At 33.0% G+C, this 13,579-nt stretch overlaps 1 pseudogene; it reads left to right on the top strand.

Moving 5' to 3' along the window:
- The first annotated feature begins 6,941 nt into the window (after window positions 1-6,941).
- LOC107030254 lies at window positions 6,942-8,582 on the top strand (annotated as a pseudogene).
- Window positions 8,583-13,579: the final 4,997 nt, after the last annotated feature.

The raw sequence follows: 13,579 nt of genomic DNA, 5'->3' as shown, positions 1-13,579 counted from the left end.
AATAAAGAACTATCCGAGTCCACAGAATCCAACGTGTGTCCTTAAGAAATTTAATCCTCAAGTACCCGAGGTTGCAGATTAATTCCTCCCAAGATAAAATGGATTAACGATTAAAGAAGTAGCGGTACCTCAAACTTCAATAATTTCAACGAACTCAAAATGATAGAACGATCACACATAAAAACACAATCGATCGATTTTGTTTTGTTAGCAATCTATGCAAAAGAAGGAAAGAATTCAATGCTGAAAAATGAGAGACAATCTCTCTATTTATAGCCAACAAAGGGTAAAGGTCACAACTCTTAGAAAAGTAAACAACCTTCCGAAAAGGTCATAATACTTTGAAAAAGGCACAACCTTTCAAAAGTTCACAACCCTTTAAAAAGGACACACCTTTTATAAAGGTCACAACCCTCCATCAAAGTGAGAAACATTCATATGAGTCACAACCCTTAATTTCATGTTCACACCTTTAAAACCCAACAAATCCCCCACATGAATAGAGAATGACTATTTTCAAAAAACACATGCATGAAAAATAGTGTGATTCGTAAGTAAGGGTTAATCGCATCTGGTAAGTAGGTTTCCCTTTAAATTTCCATAGTAAACATATATCGGATACACTCGGTCAATCGGTATTTTTGATATCTTTGAACTCTTGAGCTTTGGTGTATACCTAGACAACATAAGTCACACAATCAAACCTTGAACTATTTTTGGTTCTCATTGTTTTGTTCGTCTCATTCATGAATACATCTCGATTAATAAGTTCTTAGAGAACTAGCCTTACCGGATTCTCCTTGAAGCATATTACACTTCACACTTGCAAAGGTGATTTTTAAATGTATTATCCCGTGTATATACCATTTCATATACCCTGTATCAAACTTAGAAACCATTAAAAAGTCATAATGTCTTATTCTTGTTACTGAACATCGTCTTATCATGAGAATGGACCATAAAAAAATATTTTGACAATGTTAAAAACCGTCATTAACGGATTTGTTTGATATCCTTGGACATATATCTTGGGATCTCTAGTCTTCTAGGTAGATTTACCGCCACAATGACTTGTCCTCGGCCATAGTCCCATTCCATTTGATAATCTATCAACTCCCTCTCTAGTTAGGCATTTTATAAGTGGATCCGACACATTATCCTTTGAATTTACATAGTCAATTATGATAATTTCACTAGAGAGTAGTTCTCTAAACAATATTATGTCTACGTCATATATGACGAGACCTTCCGTTATACATCATGCTCCATGCCTAACCCATTACAAATTAACTCTCACAGTGTATGCATACTGGAGCTAAAGGTTTGGGCCAAAAATCTTTCAGATTTTATAGTAGAGTAAGCGATACATTTCGGTTTGGAAGATTTCCAAGAGACTGCTCCTCCACCAAGAGTAACTACATATTCACTCGTGGATTTTATTTCATTTGACCTGATGATTTAATTTGCATCATTATATTCTTCCAATACTGTTTAATACTAGTTATAATGCTAAGTAATAGTTTGTTAAGAATGTTTTTAAATACTCAAAACTCTTTTCATTGTCATCCAATGAGTTTGATTGTTACTTGTGAGCTGACTCAGTTTACTAATAGCACATGCTATATATGATCGTGTACACTTCATGATATATATCATAATTCTCAATATTCTAGCATAATTCAATTGCGGGTCACTTTAATGTTTAATCTCTTGAAGTACAAAGCTCAAATTTATTGGAGTCATGACAGTATTAAAATCCAAATAATTGAAATCGTCAAGTACCTTTTCAATCACATCAGTAACTTCATATATCTTTTACATCGAAGTTACTTTCTATCATATTCTTAGTACCATTTATGTCAGAATTGTCTCTTTTGATGATCAACATGCCATCAACATAAAAACAAACAATGACCTTGTGATTTGGATGCCTATAATGTAAAAATACTTATCACGTTCTTGAATTCATTTGTCAACATAGTGTGGTCAAACTTCACATGTCATTATTTGTATGCTTGTTTTTAGTCCATAAAGTGACTTATCAAGATTACAGACTTTCTTTTCTTCACCAGGAACCACAATGCCCTCGGGTGTTCCGTGTAAATTTCTTCCTTCAATTTTTTAATTTTTATTCTTTAAGAAAAATATTTTCACATCCATTTTGACGAATTTGAAGGTTATATACTGCAACTACCGCAATCAACACCTAACTTGACGTATACTTGTTACTGGCTATTATTTGTCAAAATAATCAAGACTTTCTTATTGCTTAGAGCTTATGACAACAAGTCTTGCTTTGAATTTGTCAGTAGTTCAATCAACTTTCTTTTTCTTTTGTAGATCCACTTTGAACCTAAAAGTTTATTTCCCACAGGAAGATCAACCAACTCTCAAGTACGGTTGGTCAAGATTGAATCAATCTTACTATTAATATCCTCTTTCAAAAATAAGTTCATATATGGCCTAATTTCTTCGAATTTATGAGACTCATTTTCAAGAAGAAATGTTACAAAATCAAATTCGAAGGAAGTAATTTGTCCATTTACATTTACTATCCCTATGAATCTCTTTATTAAGTATATTCTTCCTTTGGTTCATTCCAAGGTCGTTTAGACCCTTCACTTAACTATCTGGCAGTTTGGACATATGAGACATAGTTTGACATGTTTTACTATTTGTAGCATATCCAATGAACATACAATCCACGATCTTAGGTCTTATTTTTACCAGTTTGAGAATATTTCCCTAATTTTCATTTCTCATATGGAATAGACTAAATTGAACATTGTTAGAACATTATCTTTCAAGAGTTATTGCTTGTATGTACTTTAAGGGGCGACAAACATTCTCTATCAGGATACAACAAATCCTAAACAAACAAAACTTTTTGTTGCTCCCTTTCTGAACAAATTTTTTTTTGTTGTTCTTTTTTGCTATAATTATAGCACCCCCCACAACTTTTGCGGTAAATCTGAACTTATCGGACATTCATCATTTTCTTCAAATTTCAATTTTTCCTATCAACAATTTCATTAGCTTGAGGTGGAATGTGCAGTAATTTGATGGATGACTCCATTTCCTATTATATATCTGCAAAAGAATATTCATATTCTTCACATCTACCACTTGTAATCATGAAAATATCCAACTGACTTTCAACTTCTGTTTTATAGTGCCTATACGTTTCTATTGTTTCATCCTTACCATTCAACAAATAAACATAACAATATCTAGTGCAATTATCAATAAAATTTATGAAACATTTTCCCCCACCACGAGATGGTATTGACTTCATATAAAAAATGTCAGTGTAAATCAATTCAAAGGTATTCTAATTATTTCAACAACACATACTTGACATTGATATATTTCACTAGAAGTTAGGCAAAACTTCTAATTTATCAGTTTTTGAAAGATTTGTAATTGACATAAATATGTCACAAACAATTCGAGTCAAGCAAGTAAAAACAAACAAAAATACTAAGTTTGAAAAGACCTTCTGTGAGGTAACATTTTCCCACAAATATTTTATTTCTTACTTTTTTATAATTTTCTCAAATACAGATATTGTTTTCTAGTCAATACCTTGCCATATATCCTTTTCAGAAGCGCAATATGACCCAAATTTTTGTTTTACAACACAAACATAACATGTCACTTTTTACAAATGTTCATGTCTATACAAAAAAAAATTAATAAACATTTTTTCATGAAAAATCACAATATTTTAAGCGAAACTTTTTCATCAAAGAATACAATTTTTTTGAACGAGTAATATATTTGTGGTTTTATACTAATATCATATACTAGTCAACGATCACGATATCAAATATTCTCCAAGAATTTTGTAGGAGTAACATAATGCAAGAGTGTCATCAAATTTCATATCTTGTACTTTCAAATTTAAATTAGATTGTAAGTCTAATTTTGTCTTTATCACAAGTAAAGAACTTTCACATTTTAAATTTGTTCACAAAAATATTTTGAAGTATTTGAAATTATTTTCCACATATTTTTTCATGCTTTCAAATTGTATACCATCAAATAAACATTGGCAACACGAAACCTTCTTTTGGAGATTTAATCTATAGAAACACCTTTTATAGACACAAAATCACTAATTTTTGTCACTAGTGTTTTTTCTCTTTCTACTTAGTATTTAGAATACTAACAATAGAGATTCAATCTTTATACAACATGTTTCTAATTTAACGGTGAAGTTTTTATATTCTTTTAATCGTTAACCAAATGAACCTCGAATTTTGATGAAGTTTTTATATTTTTCTAATCAATTTCACATTCAGACAGAGTAGTAACCCAAAAGGTTTTAATCTCCAGAAACCACAAACAACACCTTTTCTATCTAGTGAAGAAGATTTTTTTATCTTTTTTGAATCCTTTAGCCTTAATATTACTAAGAAGATTTTGTACTCTTAAGGTTAGAATATTCATTCAAACAAAGTATTTAACAAATTGATAAGGTTTCTAGATTCTTTGAACCAATGCACAATTTGATTTGTTTATTAAGTTCTTATATTCTTTTTATTAACGGAGTAAAACAAGAAACAGAAGATTTTAGTCTCCAAAACAATCAAATTTCACATGGAGTAAAAAACTACAAAAGTTTTTTTAATCTCCTCTAAACAAAATACATATTAATAACAATAAATATATATGTGCTATCATCACATAATGACAATCTATCCTAACATTTATAAAATAAATCTCATAACTTATAAAGGTTAGAAAAAATAATAATCAAGAGAAACAAAATAGAACCTGATTTTTCCTCTCATTGAATCGTATTCTATCTGTCAAAAATGATTCCATGCAAGTCTCTTTTCTTGCAAATTATTTCTTTCTTTCTCAGTTTTCATCATATTCCAATTTTCATTGGAAGAAATTAGTTCAACAAGAAAATAAATTCATGTTCAAATATTGTTAGGAGACAATAAATGTTTATTAAAATGCTCATCCAAACTTTTATCCACAAAATAACATTCTCATTGAAAAGAAAACTAAAGGAGTGCAATGCTTGAATGCACTTGGGAAGAAAATAAGATTAATCCTACTCATCCAAGAAAAATTTACTATAGATTATATACTCGAACATATTAAAGTAGTACTAATTCGTCTCAAATCTCTTTTATCATATAATAAAGGGATAATACATATATTGGACCCTAAACTTGGCTTCAAATTTTAACTTTGACCTCCAACTTTCATAATGCACAAACAGACACTTTAACTATCCAACTTTTAAATAAATAAAACATGAGTCCTACATGGTACAATACATGTAGGACACCAGGTAGGACAAAAAATGACATGTAGGATGACATGTAGGACACATGTGTTTATTTGTTGAACTTTATACAAGTTTAAGTGTCTACTTGTGCACGCACAAAGTTGAAGGGCGTAAATGTAATTCAAAGCCAAGTTAGAGGGCACAATTATGTATTATGCCTATAATAAAATAATTTTCTTTTTCTTCTTCTTCTTTCCAACAAAAAGAACACAAAAAATAAAACTAATTTCCTTACAACAGAAAATCCATCAATATAAATTTGTTAAGATTGTTATATCCTGTATTAAGAGTAGCAAACCAAAAAAATAATAGAAGATGAAAGAAAAAACACAAAGAACTATCCAAGTCCACATAATTCACTATGTGTCCTTAAGAAATTTAATCCCCTCAAGTACCTGAGGTTGCAGATTAATTCCTCCCAAGATAAAACGGGTTAACCATTAAAGAAGTAGTGGTACCTCAAACTTCAATAATTTCAACGAAGTCAAAATGACAGCAACAAATCACGCATACAGACACGATCGATCGATTTTGTTTTGTAAGAAATGTATGCAAAAGAAGGGAAGAATTCAATGCTGAAAAATGAGAGACAACCTCTCTATTTATAGCCAACAAAGGGTAAAGGTCACAAGTCTTATGAAAGAAAACAATCTTCCAAAAAGGTCACAACACTTTGGAAAAGGCATAACCTTTCAAAAGGTCACAACCCTTTAGAAATGACACAACCTTTTATAAAGGTCACAACCCTCCGTCAAAGCAACAAGCCTTCATGAGAGTCACGACCCTTCATTTCATGTTTACACCTTTAAAACCCAACAAACACTAAAATACCTCTCCTTAAAATGGATGAATTACCTTAACTAAATAGGCTACACTCAAACATGCATATCTCTTTTAGCCGAATTCAAGAGTTAGCAAACTCCACGGTGATGGAAAGAGGACCAACGATTTGATATCTCATGGGCCACCTAACTCATCGTGTGATGAAATTTATGATCGTTTGAAGTTGACCTAAAACTCATAATTGAAGATTAAATTGCACGGATCTCAATTTAGCTCTTTCAAAGTCCGAAGTGTTAAATACTCTTCTTGAGAACATTCATCCTCAAATGAGATCACTGTAAGTTGAACTCAAATACCCAACTTAGCATATCAACTAAACGAGTACTAAGAAAAGAGTTAGTACCTTAATTTGGAATTTCTCCGAAAGCAAAGAAATGTGGATATCTATTCTTCATATCCTCCTCAAACTCCCAAGTAGTTTCAACTCTCTCTTATTATATAAGGAGAAGAAATGACATATTTTCCGTGGATTTACATCAAGGCATTGAGCAGAATGAGTGGCTTTCTGAAGTCGACCACCACCAAACTTGAATGAATTGTGCGAATTAATTTATTTATTTATTTACATATCATCAGTTTAAGTTAAGAGATGAAGAAAATATTATTTAGAAAGCTTCAAACCATCTGCCTATGAAATTTACTTAATTGTTTTCTTAAATTTAATATGTTTCTTTTGTTTTCAATTGCGTGGCTCTGTATTTGGATCAATAGTCATGAAAATGATTTCAATCCTCAACAATCCTGGCACACAATTCAAACAAGAAATAATTTAATATTTTGGATTTCAACATTGACTTAGCACCACTTTTCAACTATTTTAGTTATGAAAATTCCTCCCCAATCTACAGGTAGCTAGGAGGATGAAACCAAATTAATCAAATCAACAGTTGAAGTTATGGAAGGGAAGGTAATTATGCGCGCCGTGTAGTACAAATCTTATGGAAGAGGAGCTGATGGATTGAAGGTAATACTCTCCTATCCAATCATTTTGGACGAAATTTTATCTTATAAGTAACATATATTATCATTGCTTGTTGCAGCATGTTGAAGTTCTAGTGCCTACTCTGAAAAAAGATGAGGTCTTGATATGGAGGCTACAAGTTTAAATCCATTAGACTTAAAATTTCAAAAAGGTGTGGCTCGTCCTTTTGTTCCTCGCAGATTTCCTGTTATACCTTGTAAGTAAGATAATCTATCACATTAATTTCTTGTTCATTGTTTATTTACCATCTTCTTATTAAAATCTATATATTTTTAATAATGTATCTTTGTGAAGAGTAGGTACTGATGTAGCTGGGAAGAAGTTGTAGAGGTTGGATCAAGGGTTGTGAAATTTAAGGCTGGTGACAAAGTTGTGGCTTTTCTTAATCCATTTGTGAGTCTAATTTTATTCTTTTGATTTGTTTGTTACCTGTTATTATTGTATCTCAACTGATTAATTTGATAGGCTAAAAAATCATTCCATTGTCGATGCTCAGGATATAATATTTGTGCGCTTGATAACAGATTGGAGGTGGATTGGCAGAGTATTCAGTTGCAAAGGAGAGCTTGACTGTACAAAGGCCAAAGGAAATATCAGCCGCTGAATGTGCAGGCCTTCCAATTGCTGCTATTACCGCACACAAATCCCTTGTTGAAATTTCTGGGATCAAGCTAGACGAAAGTGGACCGCGTATGAACATTCTTATCACTGCTGCCTCGGGTGGTGTTGGACATTATGCTGTTCAATTAGCAAAGTTGGGTGATGTTCATGTTACGGGGACATGTGGAGCTCGTAACATTGAATTTGTAAAGAGTTTAGGAGCAGATGAGGTTGTTGACTATAAAACACCAGAAGGAGCAACACTTAAGAGTTCATCGAGAAAAAAGTATGATGTAGTGGTTCACTGTGCTAGAGACATTCCCTGGTCAACAATTGAGCCTAATTTAAGTGACAGAGCTAAGTTAATTGATTTGACTCCTGGGCCTAGTTCAATCTACTCTTATGTATGGATGACATTGACATTCTCCAAAAACAGTTGTTGCCGTTGATTTTTATTCCAAAGAAGATAAGGAACTGAAATGGGTTGTTAATTTGGTGAAAGAAGGGAAAATAAAGACTATATTTGATTCTAAGTATCCTCTAAGCAAGGCTCAAGATGCTTGGGCCAAGAGTCTTGATGGACATGCCACAGGAAAGATCATTGTGGAGATATAATTAATTCAAAGTTATTATTTTCGCGATGAAGTATTGGTGTCTCACTGAGCATTGAGAGTCGTAAGGTGTTATGTTAATAAATATAGGTACATCAATCTTATCCGATAAAAGGATATTGGGAATCGTCTCATTAATTATTTGTAATTAAGTGCATATCATTTAATGTATGTATATATGTATGTCATGTATTTTGTTTTGTGTACTTTTGCCTGTAAGTTGGAATTGCAAAAGAAAGAAGAAATAAATTGACTGGAAATACTAATTTTTATTGACCTTTAACTTCAAAATTAAGTACATGAAATGTACATTGAATGACAGAAAAAGTGGATACACGAACATGCTAACACCTTAGCGAAAAATAGGTACAACCATAACAACTACTTGAATAATAATTTTAAAATGAACTTTCTAAAAGAGCAGCTAAATTTGATCCGACCCCAAAATGAAAAACCGTAATCCCAAAATGAAGCATTATGAAGAGATACTTTTTATATTGTCAGATCTCAACCCCATCACTATCAAAATATCATGGAGTTTGAAATTCTAACTTTTCCTAAATTTGATGTTTTATGTAGTTTAGAGTTTATTTTAAAATATCTAACCACTCTTTTAAAAGTCATGGCAGTATTAGAGATACATATTAGAGTGATTGTATATTATTTCTATTCCTTATTTACAAATTTATTTTCCATAGTTTTAGCTAATTCATAAGTGTAAAGATCCTCACTCATCTTAGATTGATTGTATCGATTTCCTTCATGATCCTTATGGATCCACCCTCCTATATAAACACCTTATTCATTATCAATAAAATCATCTCTTATCTCTTTAATAAACTACTTTATGATATTAAAGCTATTCCGCTTAACAACCAAAACATTTTCTAGGCAATAATTATTTTTTCCAGTAGTCATGACTCCTTCATATAGCACCTATGATTCCCTCTGAAACCCAACAAATGAAACTACTCCAAATTATGTGACACCCTCTAACAATATCATTTCCTTAAACAATACCGACCAACTTATGTCCATCAATGCCGCTGTGCAAGCCCCATTGGAACTCATCAACACCAACTACCAATCCTTGCAATATCAATGAGAAACATTGCTTACTGCCTATGACTTTCTTGAGTTTATAAATAAACCACACCATCCACCACAACTATCTCGATCTATAAACGATAAGACCATCTCCTTAGAAGAGCCATGGTTGCATCCCTTTCACCAGAATTTATACCCTTTGTTACTGATGATAAAAAATTTTATACACTTTGGCAAAACCTTACCACGACTTATTTGAAGCCTCCGCATGCTCACATGATGAGTTTGAGAGAAGACTTGAATTTTATTCAAAAGGGGAATCTCTCTATTACTGTGTATTTGCAGGAAATTAAAGAGATTTGTGTAACACCCTGATATTCTACGACCCAAACTAGAGCTTCACCTATTAAATAATGTCTAAAATGATATTTTCAGACCTAGACTAATGTAATAAACTTAATTTAGAAGTATTAGAGCCTAAGCGTCAAGGGACAACCATACGTCCAGAAACTAGTAAAATTGAACTAGTAAACGTCCTTTGGTCTTGTGAAGGTTTGAGAGTGTTGTATGAAGTATAAAACTTGTAAAAACACATTAAATAGATAAAATAATATTCATAGGGTCAAACCGTTCAGGTCCAACCCCCCAAGAACCACCCTAGGAGTCCTTGAGGAGGACGCACATGCGATTTCACTTACATGAAACCAGTCCGCGTCGTTGACATGGTTCACGAAGGACCAAATTTTTTTTTCTGCATCACGGACATTTCAGAGTCTCTCTCAAAAATTAATTTCAAAAATCTTATGGGATCAGCTCCGCGACACAGACTTGTTCCCGATGAAAATTCTGAAAATTTGAAGTCAAGTTTGACTTCACAAAAAGGTTTAATTAAGTGAGGTGTCTTTTGGGTAATTTAGGGGAGGGGTATATAATGATATTAGGTATGTTTTATACCACATTTAACCACAAAAATTAAATCTCTAAAGTGAATACAAATCACTCTCAATTCTCTCTAAGTTCTCTCTCTACTCAACCTCCATTGAAGAAACTTTGAATCTTGAAGAAGAAGACCAATTTCTCAAGTTTTCTACTCAAATTCGTAGATAAATTCTTCACTAAGGTATGAATTCTTTCACTCTTGGGATTGGTTTCCCCAAGAGGTCCATTCAAAGATTGTTTCAGATCCCCTAAATTCAAGGGTTTTCTCTACACATGGGTCTTCTACTAAAATCTAAAATTAGTTATCAATTGTGCTGAATTATGATTACTTAGGATTGTTTAAGGGTAGAATAATGGTTAATTCATGGTGTTTAATTGAAAATCCAATAGACCCATGTTCTTCCCTAAATTCCTTAAATCTTGGATCTTGTTTGATGAATTACTTGAAGATGGTGGGTATAGTAGTTGTATTAATGCTTCTTGAACTGCCCTATCATGTATTTATTAGGTTTTTTATCTAGTAATTTAATAACTCATGAATGTACCTTTTCTCCTAACCCTATTTATTAGCTCTTGAATTATGTTGAATTATGATTAGAGGTGATGTAATTGAGAATGATCTTGTATAATTGACTATCCTATGATGACGATAATTGATTTGATGGATATATATCATTGATTTGGGATGAAGTCTTGAATGGGTTTCATGGAGGCCACTGGTAAGACCTTCTAGGTTATAAACTTGTTGTTGTAGTGTTGTTAGCTTATCTTTGGTAATGTTGGTTAATTGAAGTATGAATGATGAAGTTATTAATGTATGATCAAACTATGAATATGGTGATTGTGAGATGATGATAGGTGTACTATGATGTGAGATTGAAGGTAATTCCTATGTGCATCTTGTGACTATGTTATGAAGTATTATTCTCACATGATGTTGGGTTGTAATGAAAGGACTTTCTCATCCTATAACCTATGAGATATGAACATGATATATGAGGGGTTAAACTCCTAAAACCTATGTTATGAATTGATGATTAAAAAAGGCTTAATGATACTTCAAAAAGGGAATTTAGCTTAGCACCAAGTGAACTTGATAACGAGGGGGGTCTCTTCACGAGGAAGCTTTCCCCGATGTTCTCATGAGGTGGGAACTACAATGCGGATTAGCATAATGAGAGTTTCTAGTAATAGCTTCCTAGTTCCTTTACTATGTGCCCCATAGGAAACCTAGTTAGTGGTTCCACCTCGATGCTACGATGATGTTGATGTCCTACCTTGGCAAGTAGGATGCCCTCCTTTCGGTGTGAGGGGTTGACACCAAATTCCTTTTTTATCTCATATGGTCTATTGTCGGTTATGGTGAATGTTCTTGAAAGTAAAATGAATGAATGGAAGTAGGAAGATTAATACTAACGAGGATGACTTGAGAGGTGTTACTTAGTGTAGGTAAGGGTATGAGACTTTACCTATACATTGTACAAGTGGGCATTGAGGGTAATCTAGGAGGGGTTCAATGTACTCATGTTATAAATTAAATGCATAATGGCGATTCTATATGTTGTTGACCTTGTATGATGTTGGTTTCGTTGAATATAGATGATATTGGTCTAAGTTGCTATGTATGATGACTGACTATACTTGTTATGATGTTATATGATGTAAAGGAAATGGTTATGATCTCCTTACTAGTTTACTTGGTTTAGGTAGGGTTATGGGGCTTCACATACATATTGCACTAGTGGACTTGCATCGGGGTTATGAGTAGGGTCTTATGAAGTATTGATGAAATGGACTCTAAACATGAATTGTCGATTATGGATTCTTGAACATGCAAATGAATATGTCTCATTGTTGTTCTGGTATGGACTTGTATATGTTCTTGGAATGTGCATAAAGGCTTTTAAAGTGAATTTAGCATGTTTATATTAAAATGTCCATTTGTGCATGCTTTCCAAATGTTTTACTTGCATATATACATACTTAGTACATGTGGTTGTACTAACCCATATTCTCTTCTATTTCTACAAAAATATAGGTTCCGTCCATTGAATAGCTTCAAGTCCATTTTCAAGGAAGACTTGGATAGTTCCCAAGTTGTTCGTGAGTCCTCAAGTCTGAGGATGAACCTTACCATTCAAGTTTTTCTATTTAATAGTCTAAAGACTTAGTTCTTATTCCTATATTTGTAAAGACTATGTTGTATTCTCTTATGAGACTTTATTGTAATGTTGTAAGGGCTATGTCCCAAATCTTGTATGCTTATATTAGATGATTTTGTGTGAGACAAAGATTGTAGCCTAATTTCGATATATTAGAAGTCTATGTAAACTTCATATGTAAAGTTTTAATTTTTTCACATTTTTATTTTACCTATGATATGTGATGATGTATGTTAAGGGCTTCTCTAAGTCCTCTAAGAGGAAGAAGACGCCGGTTACGTCTAGAAGGTGCTCTCAAGTCGTGACAATTTGCACCAAGCTTGCTTCAGTTGGTGTTCACATGTCCGCTGATGAAGTTTTCTATATATCGTACATGGACTTCCTTCTGAGTAGGATAGCATTGCCTCTACACTTTGTTCTCCTGAAACAATCATAACCTTTTAAGAGCTTCATGATAAGTTGACTAACTTTGAAGCTCATTCGACTCGTCGGTCATCCAAAACTGTTGCGCCAATCATGGAAAACTTTGTTGTTGAACCTTCCTCATCCACCAACCGAAATTCCAATCGGAGTACCAATATCTCACGCTTGAATCAAAGGAATTTTCCTCCTTCCAATCGTAATGGAAATGGAGGTTATCAACGAGGTCATTCTGTTGGCCAAAATAATCGATCCAGGGTCACTTGTCAACTGTGCGACAAACCTGCCCATCATGTGAAGCAATGCAGGAATTACTCTCCGGATGTCACAAGTACTAGATTCAATGGTTCTTCAAGCAACTTTAACCGATTGAACGATCAGCATCCCAAAGCTAACTGTGATGCACAATCCACCAATGAAGATCAAAATTGGCTTGTCAATTTCGGTGCCTCTCACCAAGTTACCCAAGACATACAAATCCTTTTCTCTTCACTTTGAATATAATGGAAGTGAGGACGTCATGCTTGATAATGGTAAATCTCAGAAGACTACCCATACAAGATATATTCTTCTACCCTCTTCCTGTACCCTCTCAATTTGAGTAATGTTTTTTATGAGCCTCATATGAAGAAGAATGTTATCTCAGTTTATAAATTGTGTAGTGATA

Source organism: Solanum pennellii, chromosome 9 (assembly GCF_001406875.1).
Source record: "Solanum pennellii chromosome 9, SPENNV200".
In the NCBI taxonomy this organism is placed as follows: domain Eukaryota; kingdom Viridiplantae; phylum Streptophyta; class Magnoliopsida; order Solanales; family Solanaceae; genus Solanum; species Solanum pennellii.
This window is presented reverse-complemented; position numbering and strand designations above follow the sequence as displayed.